The sequence below is a fragment of the Bufo gargarizans genome, chromosome 5, assembly GCF_014858855.1.
Source record: "Bufo gargarizans isolate SCDJY-AF-19 chromosome 5, ASM1485885v1, whole genome shotgun sequence".
Taxonomy (NCBI): Eukaryota; Metazoa; Chordata; class Amphibia; order Anura; family Bufonidae; genus Bufo; species Bufo gargarizans.
In genome coordinates, this window is record NC_058084.1 from 422,395,703 (window position 1) to 422,416,309 (window position 20,607).

Genomic DNA, 20,607 nt, shown 5'->3' on the forward strand with positions numbered 1-20,607 from the left:
GATGTGAACCCGCCTTTACTGTTAACATTATTGAAATTAATCTGATAAAGTTGTAGAAGAAAAAAACTAATTGTGGTGATTTTCCATGAAAATGAATGACCTCATTAATGGCCTCTGACCCCATGCTGGGCATAATTACCAGATGTTGATTCAGTTACATATTTATTCCCAGAGAATTCTTGTACAGTCACTCAGAATTGAGAAAGCTCATTGGAAGAACGAGTGAAAAGTTTTCAAGGAATCTACAGTACGTCCAGTTGCCTTGATTTATTCTTTACAGATATACTATGACCTGGATAAATGAGAACCTTCACAGTCTTATGATATCAGTAAAATGTGCATTGCAAAGTTACAATTTCCAAAGTTATCTGCTCTGTACTTGCCCACTATAGGAAAAGGCCTCTCTGGTAGCAGGGAGCGTGGGAGCGCACATAGGCACACATGCGCAGCAGCTCTCATTCTGGCCACCTTGTATCTGTGCTGCAGCAGTGGCCGTAACACCTGGATATGAGCAGTGTATAATGCGATGGAAAAAATGAATCCAGCCAGCAAAAGGAAGCAATATGTACAATCACAATACATTAGTAAGTGCCTTGTATTAACTTTAAAAAATGCCATTTGCTGAAGTGAGACAAGCCCTTTAAGTCAAACATTTTAAAACTGAAAAGCTGTAATTTGGCCCGGAAAAATCACTGGAAGAGAGCCTCCATTTCTACACACTATTCCATTTGTTTTATCCGTGATATGGGGATACTGGGTGAAATGATGAAACCTTTCCATTGTGAATGTGTGTTATACAGGCCTATTCCTGATGGCCATGTGCGTTGATGAATGCTTGTGCTGTATATCATGAGTATTTCATATGTTGCAGCATGTGTATTTTGTATTTGCAGCAATTTTCTATACTGCCTTAGGCAAATCCCTCGCTGATGACTTGACATATATCATCAATGTCTAGCAAACCACCGCGACTTGATGCAAACATTTAAAGAGAGCCTGCCCTCCCCCAGTGGAGAATAATGCTCATTATAAAGAGCAATAAATACAAGTGATTTGTCACCGCGCAGGCAACTGCAGGCACATTTGGACAGGACGACAGGTCATTTAGCAACCAGCAAAATTCAGCGCAAAGTCACAAAACACATAACAAATTGCCTTCTGAATACAAAAAATGTCCCTGCTTTAAGGTCTACGCTTATTTGCATGTGGCAAATTATTGGAAGGGTGACCTTGTGCTTTAAACATGCAGAATACACTGAAATTGGAATTAAGATCATCTGGACCATATTATTGCTGTAACTCGAGCCCTGAAGCCAATATTTACGGTAATTAGGAGTTACTCTGCTGATGCTCGGGGACGGGTATACAAACCGCGCACACACTGAATGCAGATTGCATCATAAGGATGGGCTTCAGCCCTCACATACAAATATTTCCTATCGATGCCAGGTAAAGACCAGCTGCCCCTTCTATTCTGTCCATTTAGATTATTACCAATGATTTATTATACTATACAGGTTCCAATATGCTTAGAAACAGAAAGCTTTCCTTTACTTACCAAGCTGTAAGAACTGTTTTGATTATGCCAGTTCAAAGCAGAAGTAATTTATCATTCCCCACATGACAGTTTTTAAACATAAAAAAGTCACAGACCCCGTGTTTGTGACTTTTTTCATGCCACCGGGACAACTTTTTGCTAGCAGTCCTGACACATTTATCTTCATTCACACCAGAGCTAGGAGGCTGCCGTAGATTTCAGCCTGGCACAAGACCTGCTGGAATCTATGACGAGGCCTGTACCTCAGCATAAATTTGGCTCACCCTTTGGCTGCGCAGGGGAAATCAAGATGGATAAAGAATATGCTGGTCTTGATAAATGTCCCTCTTTAAGACTTTTTCAACACTCTAGGTAAAACTAATGCACCGTGTTATGCCTAGTGCAGGGCCTGAGGACAGAAGAGTAAGGCCTTATTCACACAGTCAGTGCTTGGTTAGTGATTTCCATCGATGATTGTGAACCAAAACCAGTTTCAGGTCAAAAACTCAGAACAGAAGGAAATCTTTCCAATTATACAGTACCTTATCTCTGTGAAGGCTCCACTTCTGGTTTTGGCTAACAATCACTAAATCACTGATCAATTATTGGTCAAACACTGACCACTGTGTGGCCTAACTTGTATCTCCTGGGTCCCAATGTAAAATCATCAACAGAGCCCCCACCTATCATGCTTCATTTATAGTACTGGTCTCTTCATATAGGGAAGAGAGACCATATAGGGCTCCTCAGACTCCAAAGTTCAGGTGTAACCATGCTCTATGCCCAATACAGTTCTTCTTCTACTAGAGGAGGTGAAGCACTGGGATAGCACTTTAGTGTTTTTAAAGACCTGTGTCAACAATCACAACTCCCCACCCCACTCCCAATACTGCAGTAGGTATGTGTTGCTTGAAGACTTGGCAAGTATTCTGATATAATGGTGAATAAATTCTCAGACATTGATCAGCTATGACATTAAAACCGCTGAGAGGTGAACTGAACAGCATTTATTATCTTGTGACAATGACCACTGTCAGGGTTTAGGATATATTAGGAAGCAAGTAAATAGTCAATTCTTGAGGTTGATGTGTTTGTAGGCAAGAAAAGCAAGCGTAAGGATCTGAGTCACCTTGACAAGAGCCAAGTTGTGATGGCTAGATGACTGGTCAGTACGTTTCCAAAATAGCAGAACATTGACAGTATCACAACATACAGTGGTTACTACCTATCAAAAGTGGTCCAAGCAAAGAACAACCAGTGAGCCAGCAACAGGGTCATGGCCATCAGCAAGAGTCATTGATGTGGAGAGCAAAATTTAGCCCATCTTGTCCAATGCCACTCAAGAGCAACTGTAGCACAAATTTCAGGTTTCACAACTAGTGTTGAGCGAATCCAGCTTCAGATCATAGATCCAAAGTCGATTTGCTCAAATCTTCGGACTACGATTTTAGAACTTGAAAACCATTTCAAAACTTGGATTCAAAGTCGGCTTCTGTACTGAGGTACCAGTCAGAACCGAAGCCGACTTCAGATTCCAGTTTTAAAATGGTTTTCAAGTTTAAAAATTGAACGCCCATACATTTTAATGCTGTATGGAGATGGGTCTCGGTAAAGTATTAAAATGAAGTTTTGAGCGAATCGACTTTGGATCTCGGATCCGAAGCTCGATTTGCTCAACACTAGTCACAACACACAGTGAATTGCAACTTGTGTAGTTACATATTACACAATATTAGGTCCCATGCACACAACCTTATGCATTTTGCTGTCTGTATTTTTTGTGTGGACCCATTGACTTCAATGACTCCACATTTTGCAGACATATCGTGGACATATTCTGTCATTTTGCGGAACGGACATATGGATGCTGCCCGCACAGGGATCCATCCGCAGCCATATGTCTGTTCCACAAAAGGATACAGCAAGTCCTATACTTGGCCATATAATGCAGACTACAAGACCATTGAAGTTAATGAGAATGCAAAAAATGCAGATGCAACACGGATGGCACGTATTTTTTGGATCCGTATTTTTTGAGGACTGCAAAATGCACATGGTCGTGTCCATGAGTTCTTAGGCAGGTGGTTTTCATGTCTATAAAAATTCTAGCAATATTGCACATTCCACAATCAGGTTTTCTATTGGGCTGTTTTAGTTCCTGAAACTGTAGAATCCCTTTAATTTTTGAATTCAATAGCCCAAGACAATAAACCTACAGGAGAATGTTGAAGGACGGGAGTTATTTGGAGAATTCTGCATTTTGTTGGATGCTGATTAGCATGGATTTCTTACTCTCAGGTATTAGTATATCGATCTGTCTCCTTTTTTCTCCTCCAGACTTTCAGGTCTAAGCAGGATTTAGGTGCAGTTTCTAACAATCAGGTGAAATCATGCATGAGTCAGTGTGACCATTTCACCTCTGCTAATTATAGACTCACCTGTTCTTATGCTAGGTTATATCCATTTAAAACTCTTCTATATGAAAAGTTACTATGACAACTAGTAGAGAACATTACCGTATGGTCTGGGCAGGATACCGTTCCTAAAAATGCTGAATTTGACAGAGGCATTCTAAAATTCGTTAATATTTTCAGCAAATAAATAGTAACGGTAATACCCACAACTAGTACAATGCTAGAACACAGACTTCCCGTTCCCATTTATGCCACACCTGACCTTGACATAAAGTTATCTTAGAAAAGCCATTGATATTAAGGAGACCGTATTGAATAAAGGTAAAAAATATCATCTAGAACGGCTACAATTGTAGCAAACTGCTAAATATTGAATGTAAGCAGGAACATTTCCATTCACTGTGGCTTTCTATCACATCTCAGAGAAGAGATATGTATGGGATACAGTGAAGCCTATTCTGAAGACCTCCTCTTTGAGAAGACCAGGTTCCAGTATATGTTATGTTCTTGGAAAAGATAACCCTCTCAGGAGACCACTTTTCAAAGCAATTTGGCGTGGTCGCCTCAAAGAGTTTCATCGTCTCATGTTTCCGCTTCATAGAATGATAAGCACAATTTTTTGTCTTAATTTTACGCTTTATCTGCAAAAGTGGGACAAAAGTAACATTAACAGAGTAGCAAATTTATCACCAAATGAAAAATGCAGCTTAAATTATTTTTGTAGATCAACCTGATGCTTTTTTGACAAATAGCCCCTCTGTACAACCTGAGACCATAATAGCTTGAAGTGTCAGGTCCCTGAAGAAAAATGAATATTAGGTGGAGGTGTAATTAATCGGACGCAAGTTGCTGAGATTACTTTTATTATTAGCAGAACTTGTTGGATTTTGTTGCTTTATTTCATTTTCAAGAAGAATAAATTATATATGGGATATTACATCAAATGACCAGTCAAATGGATCTAGCACCTGTCAGACGTAAGAAATAGAATAGAGATGGATGAATTTCCTAACATTCTTTTCGGTCTAAATCGTCCAAGAAATTTAATTCTGCTAGGAATCGACTGTACCTCAATAGAAAATACTTTAAATGACTGGAAAAATTTCTCTCCTAAAAAATCTCTTTTTTTTTTTAAATGGGGTAAATTTTTGATTATAATTAATCTATTCACTCAACTCTAACAGAATGTAGCAAAGTTAAAATGGGGGTTTCCTACAATGTACATCTATCGCCTATTCACATAAGCTAAAGATCTGATCACTGGGGCCACACCACTGTGACTCTAAGTGATCCCTAGAATGGGGGTCCCAAGCAATTCATTCCTCCTCACTGCATGACCTCAGTGAGAAGTTGAATGCAGCATAAACTGAGCATGCGCAGTGCTATGTCAGGCAAAGGCTTTGGAACCTATTCATCAGCCCCGTAGACATTGAATGGAGTGGCAGGGCTCATGCTCAACTACCACCCTCTCCGAACCCCTCCTAACTGTGGTTGTGCAGGCCACAGAGGGCTCAGGACCTTCTTTCTAGTGATCTGTGTGGGTTCCAGCTTTAGGGCTCCAATAAATCAGATGTTTATCAGCTACCATGTACATAGGTGATAGATGTTCTTCGTGGGAATGCTTTACCAGTTTCATTTGTCCACTCTGATACAGTAGGTGAACTAAGTCCACAGTATATGATTAACTCAAATTTGCAATAATTCTATTAAAGAGGTTGTCCAGGGTTGGACAAAACATGGCTGTTGTCTCCTAAATCAATGTCATATTTGTCTACAGGTTGTGTGTGGTATTGCAGCTCATCCCCATTCACTTGGAGCTGAGCTGCAATATCACACACAACCAATAAACAAGTTGGTGCTGTTTTTAGGAAGAAAGCAGTGGACTTCAATCCGAATTTCAGGATAAATATGATTCGCCGCAAAATCGACTTTCCTCGTGCTTCGCAGTAGCGAGTTGAATTTACCTGAAATAGTGTAAAAAAACCTCAAAAGAATACTTACCTGATCCATTTTCTCGCGATGGGCCAGCCACCACCATTTTGCTTGAAGAACTTTGGCGAAATCCTGTGCATATTGACAAATGACCGATGGCCAGCGCGATGACGTCACCTTAGGCCACGCAAGATTTCGAGCAAAACCTTCAAGCAAGATGGTCAGCCCGTGGCAAGCAAATGGATCAGGAAGGTATTATTTATTTATTTATTTTATTTTATACTCTGTTCTTAATAAGAGATGCTGCTATCATGCACAAACCTGGCATCTGAGGGGTACAATGACGCAAAGCAGCGCAATCACCGTTCCCTGTCATTGCACCCACTACTTACAAAAAAATGCGCTTCATCGTGCGTTTTGTCAAATTCGGCAAAGCAGCCGAATCAAATTTTTAAATACTTCACTCATCTCTAGTAAGAGCATATAAAACATTTTGACAATTGTTCCGCATAGACCAATAAATGCATTTATGTGCTTTGTTTCATGCTGTAACTGATGGATCGCCTTAACAGATAACTCTATATATACACAAAATATCTGTAAAGAATAAATCAAGGCAACTGGACATACTATAGATTTCTTGAAAATGTTTCACTCGTTCTTCCAACGAGCTTTCTCAATTCTGAGTGACTGTACAAGAATTCTGGGAATAAATATGTAGCTGAATCAACATCTGGTAATTATACCCAGCATGGGGTCAGAGGTCATTATACCCAGCATGGGGTCAAAGGTGTTGATTCCATTATCCTAATTGGAGTCAGTAGGTGATAAAGACTTCCCAGAAAAAGGTGTCAAGACAGCATTGTATGTGGCAGACAATAAATGTCTAAACCCCCCGCCTCTATTCAAGCTTGGCTTCTCCATTTTTACGTAGATGGCCTCCAAACGAGAATTCTTGTACAGTCACTCAGAATTGAGAAAGCTTGTTGGAAGAACGAGTGAAATGTTTTCAAGAAATCTACAGTACGTCCAGTTGCCTTGATTTATTCTTTACAGATATACCATGACCTGGATAAATGAGAACCTTCATACGTCTATATATACACGGGATATGTGGAAGGAAAATATGAGTAAATGCCTTAAGTTCTAGCTGTATAGAGTAGTTAGTATAAATAATCTTGCATGCACATGTAAACCTCATCTGCGATCCTCTCTGGTCCAAGGGAACACCCGTGCTGGAAGGGTATGGATTGGCAGATCCCACTTTCAATCCTATCTGCCAATCCAACTAAAATCCCGCCCATACTACACCAACAAGAACCATGTCTCAGAATCCTACATGCTGCTGAGACTATTACCTCCCATATTTTAGCTATACCACCCAGCTCAGGTATCTGTACCTTTTCCCGCACTGTCCATCTTATCACACTTATCACTATATATATATATATATATATATATATATACCAAGGGAAAGCAGGAGATGAAGAAAGGAAGTGAGGAAGTGATGTGGTGTATTTTTTTATGTATTTTCTGTTTAGTTATTTGAACAGCTAATATCAGTAACATATTCTGATATACTGATATTCAGGTATGGTATATACCTGAATATCAGTATATCAGAATATGTTACTGATATTAGCTGTTCAAATAACTAAACAGAAAATACATAAAAAAATACACCACATCACTTCCTCACTTCCTTTCTTCATCTCCTGCTTTCCCTTGGTATATATATATATATATATATATATATATATATATAGTGATAAGTGTGATAAGATGGACAGTGCGGGAAAAGGTACAGATACCTGAGCTGGGTGGTATAGCTAAAATATGGGAGGTAATAGTCTCAGCAGCATGTAGGATTCTGAGACAAGGTTCTTGTTGGTGTAGTATGGGCGGGATTTTAGTTGGATTGGCAGATAGGATTGAAAGTGGGATCTGCCAATCCATACCCTTCCAGCACGGGTGTTCCCTTGGACCAGAGAGGATCGCAGATGAGGTCTGCGATAATGAGACTTGGATAAAGATCCTCTCAGGTTGTCAGCTAGTGGGAAATGTAAAGATAGAGGCCTGGTAAGGCTCTCAGTGTGGTCTCAGCAGGGCAAGGCTGAGGGGCCACGTGGCTAGGCGCTAGCCGGAAATTTAGGGGACGCCTTGACACCTGGCAACAAGGGTCACGAGGCCAGAGTCGGAAGGACTTCTAGGCCACAATCCCCCGGAACGTGTTGAAGGGTCACAGCCCGGAAGCTGCTGGATTGTATGGCTGGAGAAAGCCGCATTTATGTTCCATGCGTGAACAACGCTCTTTATAGTAGAGTCAGGGATCATGTTATATGTTTAGGTAGAGCCCAGATGGGAAGGTTTTCATTTTGTATCATGTTTGCTGGTGCTGGTATCAAAATAAATGCACTGTTTGGACATTCAACACGGTTGTCAGCAAGAATATTGTGACTGAGACCCCGGAGATAGAGCTAATCCCTCACCATATATATACAATAGGATTTTTAAGCACTGCCTCTTTGCTAAACTCCACCCCCACCAATGGCCACAGGCCCAAGATGGAGGAGAGCAGCATGAGATTAATCCCTTTGTTTATTGCAGGATTTATACAAGACTGTGTGCATCAAGAACATGCAGAAAATGCTGTAAGGGCAAAGCAGTGATGACAAACATATTCTTGATTATTTTCCACATTCCTCTCTGTCTTTAGAGTTCCTTTAAGTGAGTTTAAAATAATGAGGAACGGGGAGGAAGGAAGGGGGGGGGGGGGGGGTCTGAACCCTTAGTTTAGCAATCAGAGGATCCCAGCAGCCATACATTTGTAGATAGGTGATAAATGTCCTTTTTTCCGGAAAACCTTCAATCTTGGAACTATCACCTGGAAATGATTTGCAACAATAATGAGAAGCAATGAGTAGATATGGTAGAATTCATTCAGGTATAGAAGTAATATAGTGGATTACATTTTTTAAAGATGAGCTATTCTCTATTTAGTAGTCAATGAGTCAGGTCGTAGTTATACCTATAACAGGCTACAATTTGTAACTTTTTGAAGTGCATCCATCGCAACTATATTTATACTATATGTTTAATTATATTTCCCGATTGTATCCTCTAATAGACCCAATATTACCGAAGGATTTCTTTCTGTTCGTACCTAAGAATTTGGCCTACAGCAGTGTTAACTAATCCCATGTGGAGCGTGAAAAGCTGTTGCTTCAGCAACCGTCTCGTGATGTTGGGTCTCTGTTTTAATATCACTGCAGGGTAAATTGATAATAATCTGCTAATAAAGTTGAACTTTAACCTTTCAGAAAATGAAAAAGATCTTGAACAAAATTTACTGGACCTTTAATCGCTATAAAATATTTTGTCATTCTCCATATGCGCCAAAAGATTAAACACTGGAAAATCCTGAGCCCTCATTTTATAGAAGTTCAACCTTGCGTTATAAGTAGGATTAAGTGAATTGAAGTATGCAAAGTGGGCTGCGATCCGAAATTCAGGGAAAATTCGATTTGCCGCAAAGCCAAATTTCCTCATGTTTCATGGTAACAAATTAATTTTCCCTGAAATGGCGCTAAAAAAAAAAGTACACACTCACCTAATCTATTTCAGCGGGAAGAGGCTGCCACGGCCATCTTGATTGAAGATCCCACATGAAATCTTGTGCACGGCGATGTATCACGTCAGCACGCCGGCCAGAGTGATGGCGTCGCCACGTACCGCGCAAGATTTTACGCAGGATCTTCAATCAAGATGGCCGCGGAGGACTCTTCGCTCTCAATTGGATGAGGTGAGTATTTATTTTTTATTTTTTTACTGATTAACCCCTGAAAGCTCTAATTTTTTATCTCTGATGTCGCAATCAGCGAAGAACATGGCATCTATGACGGGGGGGGGGGGGGCGTGCAATCATCATTTCTCTTCACTGCACCTGCTACTTACAAAGAAAGTACAAAGTAATTCGTCATTAAGCAAATTTCTTTGTGAAATTCGGGGAAGCAGCTGAATTGAATTTTAGTAAACTTCGCTCAACTGTGAGGTTCAATTGTCTTGAGTTTTATAAACAAGGAAAAGGGATCTCATGCACCCAAATCAGAGGTGAATATTTATTTTTGTTTTATTTTCTGCAAAAAACAAAACATAATTTCAATAGATTTAGCATTCTGGCCATCATCCAATAAGTTAAACTACTTGCAATGAAGGGTAACGCTTGTATACATACTAGATCACACCAACCACAGTAGGTGGTTGTCACAGGACACCTCCTCCCTCTCCCTGCACAATGACCTCTGAACAGGTCAAAGGGCGTGCCCACAACACTCTTTTATAGAAGTCACAGAACTTCTCCAGTTTACAGGTTTTTGTGATTTATGTTCTTTTCATTCAGTATTGCTCTGTAGCATATTCCATATTTTTAGTTTTTTGTGTGCAGAGCTTGTCCATTCAAGTAAGTGAGAAAAAACCTGAACCACACTGAAGCACAATGGAGGATGATACATTTTTCACTGATGGTTGCCAGTAGATACTATGGGGCACATTTATTAAGAACAGCATTTTAGACGCCGGTCTTACAAAAAGCCCTGCACTGGTGATGAACCCGCTGCAGTTATGTAGAAGCGACAGCCTCTCCGTGACTTCAGCGTATACACCGCCACTTCTAAATGTAAGACAGCTTCCGAGGTGTCTTACATTTAGACCATTTTCTACACCTAAAATAGGCGTAGAAAATGGTTAATGATACTTTTTTAGACCTGGCGTGAGCGGGGAGAAGTTGCCAATTACGACGCATAGGACCTTTGAGCCGCAACCTGCGCCAGAAGTACATCTAATATAGGTGTATTTCTGTTTAATAAATGACCCCCTATGTGTTATACTTTAGTTTTTTCACACTCGTGGAAAACACGTGAAAAAGTGATGACATTGTTGCAAGAAGAACACAAGAATCACCAGTTTTAAAGAAGAGCTGTCACCTTTTCTGGAAAAACAGTTTTAGGAACTACTTGCATTCCCCATGAAATAACAATTTTGGTCTGGAGCCTCTGTTCTTATGACTCTGTTATGTGCCGTACCTTTATTACTCCTGCTCGAAGTTATGAAGGATTTCCTAGCAGTTTACAGGGAAGATCTTCTGCACAGTCTGACACTATCCAATCAGTTCTACCAGTGTCAGACGGTGCAGGGACATTCTCCCAACTGGTGACGCTCTGCAGGACCGTCATAGAAAACTGCTAGTAATTTATTTATAACTTTTAGCAGGAATAATAACGGAATGGCGTATAATAGAGTCATAATAATAGACGCTCTGGAGTTGTTATTTTATGGGGTATGCAGACATGTCAGGAGGGGGGACAGCTCCTATTTATTTACTTAAAAGCTTTAAGTGATAGATTACAGTCAAGGGGGTTATACAATTCTCACTCTCCCAATCTGCTGCCCATGGATGCTGCATCTAAACAGATCTTCGTGCCTGTTGCATCTAAGATGGCGGAAATCACACATGAATGGATATGTTTTCTCTGCTACACAGGCATAGGCATAGGCACAGATCCAAAAGATTCTGCCGTCTGTATCTGTGCTTGCGCTGAATGCTGCCAGAGAGATGGTCACATAGGTAAATCCTTGTAGACGCTGTGGAAGGCTGAGGTCTGTTTGCATACAGCGCCCCTGGACAGCAGGGAGCGGAGAGGGTTTCTAGCTTTCCATTTGGCATTAGAGTAAGGGTTCATTCAGACATCCGTTAGTGTTTTGTGGTCCGGATACCGGCCGTATGCAATCCGCAGAAGGCCAGCTGTATGATAGAAATGACAATTTTTGTCCGCGGACAAGAAATGGACTTGCTTTATCTTTCTTGGCCGCGGAACTGAACTACGGATGCATCTTTTGCTGCCCCATTGAAATGAATGGGTGTGCACCCATTCCGCAAAATTGCGGAACGGATGCGGACCCATTCCTACAGTTGTCTGAATGCGTATAGCATTCTAAGATGTAATCAGAAAGCGGTCAATGATATAGTTGTTTATGCAGTTTCTGACATTTGAATCTCCTTTTATAGAGATGAACCAAGTTATGAAACATTTGATTCGGCTGTTTTACTAAATTTTACAATGAAATCTGAAGTGTATTCCTTTGTATGTAGCGGGTGCAATGACAAGGAACGGCGATTGTGCCCCCCCCCCCTTCGTCTTTGAAGCCCTCAGATGCCACATTCAACCCTGAAATTAAAATATAAGGCCTTTCAGGGGCTTTTTTGCAATAAAAAGTGACAGACTTTGGAGATAATTTTGATTTTTCTTGAAGATGGGCTAAGGTAATGGTGGTCTGCAACATACAAGGTTAGTGTTGTGCGAATTGAACTATCCAAAGTGGACTTTGATCCGAATTTCAGGAAAAAATAGATTTTCAGCAAAGCTGAATTTTCAAGTACGAAATGGCAGTAAAAAAAAAAAACTAAAAAAAACATACTCACCTCCTCCATTTGATCACGGAGAGGCCGTTGCGGCCATCTTGATTGAAGACACCACACAAAATCTTGCGCGTTGACTTGATGATGTCATCACGCTGGCTGGACGCAATGACGTCATCACTGATCATGTCACCGCGCTTGGCCAGTGTAATGGCGCACACATCAGCCGGTGTCTTCAATCAAGATGGCCGAGACTGCCTCTCCACGATCAAATGGATGAGGTGAGTATGTTTTTTTTAGTTTTTTTTTTTTTTACTGCCATTTCGTACTTGAAAATTCAGCTTTGCTGAAAATCTATTTTTTTCCTGAAATTCGGATCAAAGTCCACTTTGGATAGTTCAATTCGCACAACACTAACCTTGTATGTTGCAGACCACCATTACCTTAGCCCATCTTCAAGAAAAATCAAAATTATCTCCAAAGTCTGTCACTTTTTATTGCAGAAAGCAAATGGATGCAGTCACTGTAAACATGGATGCTCTCGGTAATTGTTCTGCCTTCATATTTCTGCTTGTAGGTTCCTCAGCATTGAAAAGCACAGCAGCTTCTACTGTTCAGATTAAATCTGAACTGTCTGTTAAACCTCTAATTATCATCTTGCCTTGTGGGTAAAATGGTACCGTTCAATTATTGTTTTTTGTTCGCCTGTCAGCGGCAAAAAAAAAACATATTAATTATCACTGCTTTTTCAAACCAGCAAAAGGAACCACAATCCTGCAAATTGCTTTCTAAATGCAGTAACTGTAGACCTAATACCGTTTTGCCGAGTGACAGAAACGCATAATGCTACAGCGAATGCAAATCATATATAATGCAGTTATTTGTATTAGGCAATTTAGTTAAAATCTCTCTGTTGTTCTCTCATTACAAGTCTGTATATTCAATGTATTTATACAAAAATTACTCAAAAAATTAAAATTCAATTGATTGGGGGGCAAAGCTGTAAGGTGAATATCGCCATTGAATTACACAGTACTGCTGCACTAGGGGCCATGAAATGATGCCTCAAAGTTCAGATTGGACTGATGGAATAGGTTGTTTTATAGAACTGTGAGCATTCTCACTAATGATGAGCAAAGTATTGAAGAATTCGATTCGGCTGCTTCACCGAATATAAAACGGCATCTGACATTGATATTACAAATAGAGATGAGCAAATTTTTTAAAAGTTCGATTCGACTGATTCGCCGAATATTAGCAAAAAAAAATTGCTTTGTGATGAATTACAGACCGCATTTATTTTTGAAGTAGCGGGTGCAATGACAGGGAGCTGAGATAGCACTGCCCCCGTTATTGTACCCCTGAGTGTAAAAACAGTGCAAAATTAACTGTCAATCACGCGCAGAGCCTCGTGGTGATGTCATACGTCACTGAGCGTGGCATTTCGGCTGAGATCTCTAATCAAGATGGAGGCTGGCGGCCCGTCACGAGCAAATTGAGGCGGTAAGGTGAATCAAATTTATTCTGCAATTCGGTTTGAATTCCATTTCATGGGATTCGATTCGCTCATCTCTAATTACAATGTAACATAAAAAAATATATTAAATCATACTTACCTCATCAATTTGATCGCAAAGAGCCATCCGCCACCTTGATTGAAGATCTAGCGCAAATTCCCATGCAGCCTATGCTGACATCATCACGTCGGCCAGCGTGGTGATGTCATACATCACCGCACATGGCATTTTGTGTGAGATCTTCAATGAAGATGGCCGCAGACGGCTCTTTGAGCTTAAACGCATGAGGTAAATATGATTTTTTTTTTTTTTTTTTTTTTACTGCCATTCATGGAAAATCGATTCGTTTCCATGAAGTACCAGGAAATTTGGTTTCACGGCAAAGCACCTGAAATTTGGATCGAATTTGTGGACTTCGATTCACTCAACAATAATTCTCACCAATTCAGTGATGTCACATTTCTTCTGTGGCCTATAAGATTGTAAGAACCTAGCGTCAAAGTAGACTGGGTACATCATTCCTGTTTATTCTAGACCCCTGATAGCTTGTTTACAGTCTTGTCCAGTTTGGAAACCAATTACACACCACATAAGGGCACTCTAAGTCAATAGATAGGAGTTTCTTTTGGGAAATTGCTTAGTTTGGAAGACCCAATATGACTGGTTATTACCTGGGTACCATGTAATGCTTAAAAAGCATCTGTCACCATGTACCTGAATAATAAGCCAAATAAACTGGTAGTTTCATCACGATCTCCTGATTCAAACGTTGTTGTCCCCATGCAGATCAGTGCCTCCTTTTGTATCATGCAAATGAGCTGTTTGGTGCCTCGTTGCACCAACAGTTGCCTTTTCCCTATCGTGTTTGGCTATGCCCCCCAGCTCTGAGTGACAGGGCCAGGCAGTGGCAATATAATCTCGCCTGACCTTGCATTCTTGCCCATGTGCTGGTGCTTCAGAAATCGGCGCTTGTGCAGAATAACCCTAACATTTGCCAAGGCTGGAGTCAGTACTGTGCAGCCCTAGCAAGCATCAGGGCTGTATTGTCGAAGCACGAGCTAAAACGCAGGGCACATCTCCACTGGCTGGCCCTGTTACTCAGAACTTGGGGGTGAGTTTGGCATGATAGAGAAGGTTCAATGGTGACGCCCTCTTTATACCAAACAGATCATTTGCATAATTTATAAGGGTTAATTTCTCAGAAACAGAGGCACTCATTTGCAGGGGGATAAAGTTTGAATCACGAGACTGTGATGAAGTTACCAGTTTATTTGGTTTATTATGGATTACTTATGCTTTTTCATTTCCAATGTGGCGGTGTTCCATGGGCATTGGACACTTGTACAAGGTTCCATTACAGATCACAGTATTGTGGTTCCGAACAGTGAGATGCACTGTGATCATCTGATAATTAGGGGATCATTCTGACAAGAAGTGATTGTCAGAAACAAAGAACTCCTTGAACCATTAATGTGGTGGCTGCAGTTGTTTGCAGGTGGTTATCATATTGCTGACTCTATTCAAGTGGTTCTTATACTAACATTATACTTATAATAGCAATTCGCTAACGTAATGAAAAAAACAAAACATATTTGCACCAGTGATTCACAATTTATGATTGTTTATAACCCACAAAAAGTATCAAAGTAAGCATTTTTTCAAATGTTATGATTTTCTTAAATCCATAGATTTTTCAACTACTAGTAGTTTTCATGAAGATTTACCAAAAAAGATACAGGAAGCTTGTTGATACAGGATTTTTGAGCTTGTCAGTGTCAATCAAATAATCAGTAAATAGAATTTAACCACCTAACAGTTTTGAGATGAGAAAAGTTCAGCCCCAACAGAGCTCGGGCAGCAGAAAGAGGGGGGAGGTCTGCTTTAAGCCTTCATATCTCAGAGATATGAACCTGGTCTTGTTTGAAAGCTTTAACACAAGATGGAAATCAAAGCATTTTCTCTTCTACATCAGTAGACATAGCCTTTAGAAAGTGGGCCAGGAGTGAAAGCAAGTGAAACCTGCTTTCACTTTCAGCTGCTTTCACTCCTAACCAAACTTCTAAGGGCTATAATTTCCTAAATAGAAGAGATAATGTTATGATTCTGGTCTTTGTTTCAAAGTTTAAATGACCAACTTTCAAACAAGACCAGGCCCATATCTGCTTACTACAGAGCCAAAGATATTAAGGCTTAAATCAGATGCTCCCTCTTCAGCTGGCTATGATCTCAGTCAGCATGGAGAAGGAGGGAGGGGCAGTGTAGGAGCTAACAGATTGCAGTATAGCAGAGAAAATGTATTCTCTCTCATGAAAATGATTACCACTTGAGAGGAATTTAATATATTAGCCCTCACACAGTTACACGGTATGCCGCCAGGAGAGTAAAAATGTTATGGATCTTGGAATGCATTAACACAAAAACAGATTATTTTGCAAAAACAAGTGTTTTTATTCTGCAAGTACTATAATAAAAATGATATACTGTAAATTTGAAATCATAATGAACATACTGACCCACAGAATAAAGGTATTGTCTTTAAACCATACAGGGAATATCAAAGTATCCCCCAAGGTGTAATCCACCACAATCTGCTGATCTACCATTTCCATGACTGTGTATTTTAAAGTGGCATCAATTACTTTTGCAGTCTAAGAAAATGCTACTCTTCTGCAGGGCCCTTTCGCAACGCAGTGGCACAGTGAGGGTAAAAATGCTCTTTAACTGAGCCAAGCTGTTATTTTAAAATGTCTGACACATCTTGACCTGTCCTTACGGACTGACAGATGATACTGTAAGGTATATTGACTGGAAAAAGACCATAAAGGGTCAGAGGCAAGTACTCTTGGTGAAGCCAGCCATTGAAGAGGCAGTCACAGCTCATTAGCAGGCTTGCAGGTAGTGGCATTTTAGATTTGTTCCAGGCCCTTTATAAAGGTTCTTTGACAGCTTGAGTTATGTTGACAGCGTATCCTCAAAGGAAAAGAGGGTGTCATTCAGCATGCTGTAGAGATGAAGCTTGTTTTTCACTGTCACCTTCCACATAGAATAAATGGATGGCCTAGAATCTTGCCATCAGCGACATTCCCTTCTGGGGGAAAAAAATGGAAGACTCAAGTTTGATGTTGTAAATCACCGTAATTTGTAAAATTTCCAAAGACAAATATGACAGGGTGGAATTACTTTTCAGAACGGAGACAGTCATTTTCGGAAGCTCTAAAGTGCCTGTATAAATCGAAGGATGAGATGTATTTAATCTGAAGAAACTGCGCAATATCATATCAGTATTTCACGTTTACAAAGCGACTAGTTATGGGTGTGCAATATAACGATCAGTTCACACGTATCCGGAACACATCAGATACCGCGATGACGCAGAGATGTAACCATCTGGCAGTCAGACAGTGCTTCTAGAGTCTGTCTTAGGAAGTTTGTGGTTGTAGGAGGTGGTTATACAAGACTGTGCTACATTGTTACCCCCTTGTACTTCAGTGTGACACCATAGGAGATAACTGCACGTTCTTTATTCCTGATGTTTACATCAGTGACAGGAGGTCTTGGCTCGAAACAACTTTACGTTGGACCGAAACCAGATATTTGTTTTCAAGGTCCAGTTACACTGACTCAAAGTAATGAAAAATTACAATTTAACTCTTTATAAGTCAGCCTTCACTCCTCTATTATTTCCTGGTATAGAGCAAATTCAATATTTTCCTCTGCTTTGTTGTATTCAATAAAATGTTCAATTTGATTGTCATATTTAAAGGGATTTTCTTACTTCAGCAAATTACATTTATCAGACAGAGAAAGTTAATACAAGGCACTTACTAATGTATTCTGTGTTTCCAGGGGTTACCGAGATTATAATGTTTAAATCTATGTTGTGCTGTTTCTCTGTTATTCGTCCTAAATGTTTATGAATACATTGGCAATCGGGTGCCACCTGGATGTTACCAGTTAGGGGTGTGTCCCTTCAAGTGTTTGGTAACACTCAGTTGTTAAAGAGGACCTTTCACCGATTATGACTGTGAACTAAGAATACAGACATGTAGAGCGGCGCTCGGGGATCTCACTGCACTTACTATTATCCCTGGGCGCCGCTCCGTTCTCCTGCTATGCCCTCCGGTATCTTCGGTCACAAAGTTATGGTAGGCGGAGTCTATTTTCTCCCAGGCTGTGAGCTCTGCAATGTGATTGGCCAGCGCTACAGCAGAACAAGGGCAGACTCCGCCTACCATAACTTAGTGACTGAAATCTCTGCCTACTTTAACTTAGTGAGCAAAGATACCGGAGGGCATAGCAGGAGAACGGAGCGGCGCCCGGGGATAATAGTAAGTGCAGTGAGATCCCCGGGCACCGCTCTCCATGTCTGTATACTTAGTTCACAGTGTCATAATCGGTGAAAGGTCCTCTTTAATTTGTTCATAAATTTCGAGGACGAATAACAGAGATTGGCACAAAGAATTATAAGAATAGATGCTCCAGAATTGGTATTTTATATGGAATACAAGTATTTACCAAAACAGACATGTCAGGATGGATGAAAGGCCCCTTTAAGCCGCATATAACATACTGTAAGTCGTAGCTTAGAAAAGTGAACATTCCCATTTTTACATGTACTGCCTGTGACTTTTAGAACACTGTCATGCTGAAGTTTGATCTATACATTAGTTGTCCTTGTCATTGTTGTACAGTTACATAGTGTAGTTTAAGAAGTATCTGATACTGATGAACGGCATTTTGTTCTTACTCGACCTGTGCTGTGCTTAGCATTAACCGTGGATTGTATCAACAAGGCATTCAACTCATGGACAAATTCCTATTGATTTGTAAAGGTTATAAAACACGGCAGCGTGTCAAGGTCTTTGGTAGTAATAATGAATTCCGCCAGTGACAGCATGGACACTGTAACTTATTCCTTGCATTATGTGTTTCCATCCTGTGGCTAAAAATATGGCTTTGACTACATTAATCACATTGAGGAAGCACATGAGAGGGCATATTTGTCAAACACAGTGAACTGTCAGTGACCTGTCCCTACGAAGACCTTCTAATAGGAGAGGATCAATACAAGGAAGCGTGCAGGAGATGGCTGTAGCCTCAAGTAGAGCAAACAGACAAAGATATGGTCAGAGGCGTAACTTGAAGCTTTTGGTCCCTAATGCAAAATCTGTGCATGGGTCTGTAATACCCCAGGGGGCACTACCATTCTTACACCTAGCTACTGTCTCTCTGTGTATTTAATTATCTTCTTATACTGTGCCTTAATAATATTATTATGCAACTGTTATTACTAGAGATGAGCGAATTTCCGCTTATGAAATTCATCCACACTTCATTTGTTGGTTAAAGGTGAATTGCGTTATGGATTCCGTTACCACGGACCATAACGCAATTCTATGACAGAATGCATAACGGAATGCCTTTAGAGGCATTCCGTTGTTCATTCCGTCATAATAGAAGTCTATGGACTGCAAAACGGATCTGTCCCATTTCCGTTATGCAGGGGAGGACTCACACTCACAAAAACACACATTTTTAGACTTTAACTTCTTTACTTAGAGAGGATGTTGCAGCGAGCCGGACCGCAGGGGCAACACGTGAGGCTACTATGGGCCAATGGGGGTAGTAGTTCATTTACTCACAGTTAGCAGAGCCTCCCTGGACTGGCGTGCAGCGATTTGGAAGACAGCACTAAATCTTCCAGGCTACTCTCTATTGCAGGGAACACCAGCCAGATGGAAGTTGAGGTGCCCTTGATGGTATAGGTGTTTAGGGTGCTTTGGCTGCTGGGCCCCTGTGCCCGTGACGCCAGCACCGTTAGGTGCAAATGTTGAGAGTAGTAGAAAGGATGAGGAGTCAGTTGCACATTTACTGAATCAATCCTCTCAGGGCAGTTGGTACAGTTCATTGTAATAATCCAGATGTTATTTTAGCTGTAATTCCTTAATACCGGTCTGGCAATTGTCACTTGAGGAGTTCTCTTAATACTTTGGCTTTACCAGGCAGAATGACAATTCTTGCTTAAGTAGTTTTGCACTAAGTCCACTTTCTAGCACTCAGGTACTGAATATAATGATTTCCTATTTATCTTGAGCAATCCAATAAGGTAATTCTCCTTCGTGGCAGGCAAACTCTCTGCTACATTATTTGATGCAGGATGCTCTCCTGATGATTCAGGTTCACTATGTTCCCAGAAGGCATTTAGTAAAAAAGGACAATTCTGTGCACTAATTATCCAATTGTGTCCAGGTACCTTTGAATTCCTCCTGGTCACTGGGGCTTGTGAAGTCCCTTGACTAGACTCAGCTGTAATCTTCACTAGACTTGCTTTATATGCATACATAGAATTACTGTCTTGTGCCGGGGTGCTGTGACTCTTTGGTCTGTCATCTCCAGGCTTGATCAGGACCCAGAGGAAAGAAAGGCAGCTACATTGTGGTACTTGTCTGTTCTCCTCTTCCATTAATTGTATTCTTCTCCTCTACTGCTACACTCTGAACTAACTACTTCACTTCCTGTTCTAGCACACTCCAAGCTATATATATATTATGTGGAGCCAGCACCACCTAGGGGCGAATAGATGTTATGACAATGCCAGCCTGATATTAGGAAATACAATATATTAGATACATTAAATATGACATTTAGCAACAATTTAAAGTGCCTACATATAGCACATAGTGTGACACTGCAATGTCACCATATAAAAATGTGAGCAGTTTATATGGGCTGAATAGAATTGCTTCCCTGAGCATGTCATTGTTTATTTCATCTATGTGCACCCCTTTTCCC

At 40.5% G+C, this 20,607-nt stretch overlaps 1 protein-coding gene across 1 annotated transcript in view; it reads left to right on the forward strand.

Moving 5' to 3' along the window:
* The window catches only part of LOC122939486 (double-stranded RNA-specific editase B2-like), a 529,987-nt gene that overhangs the window by 84,617 nt on the left and 424,763 nt on the right, over positions 1-20,607 (forward strand). The window lies entirely within an intron of this gene.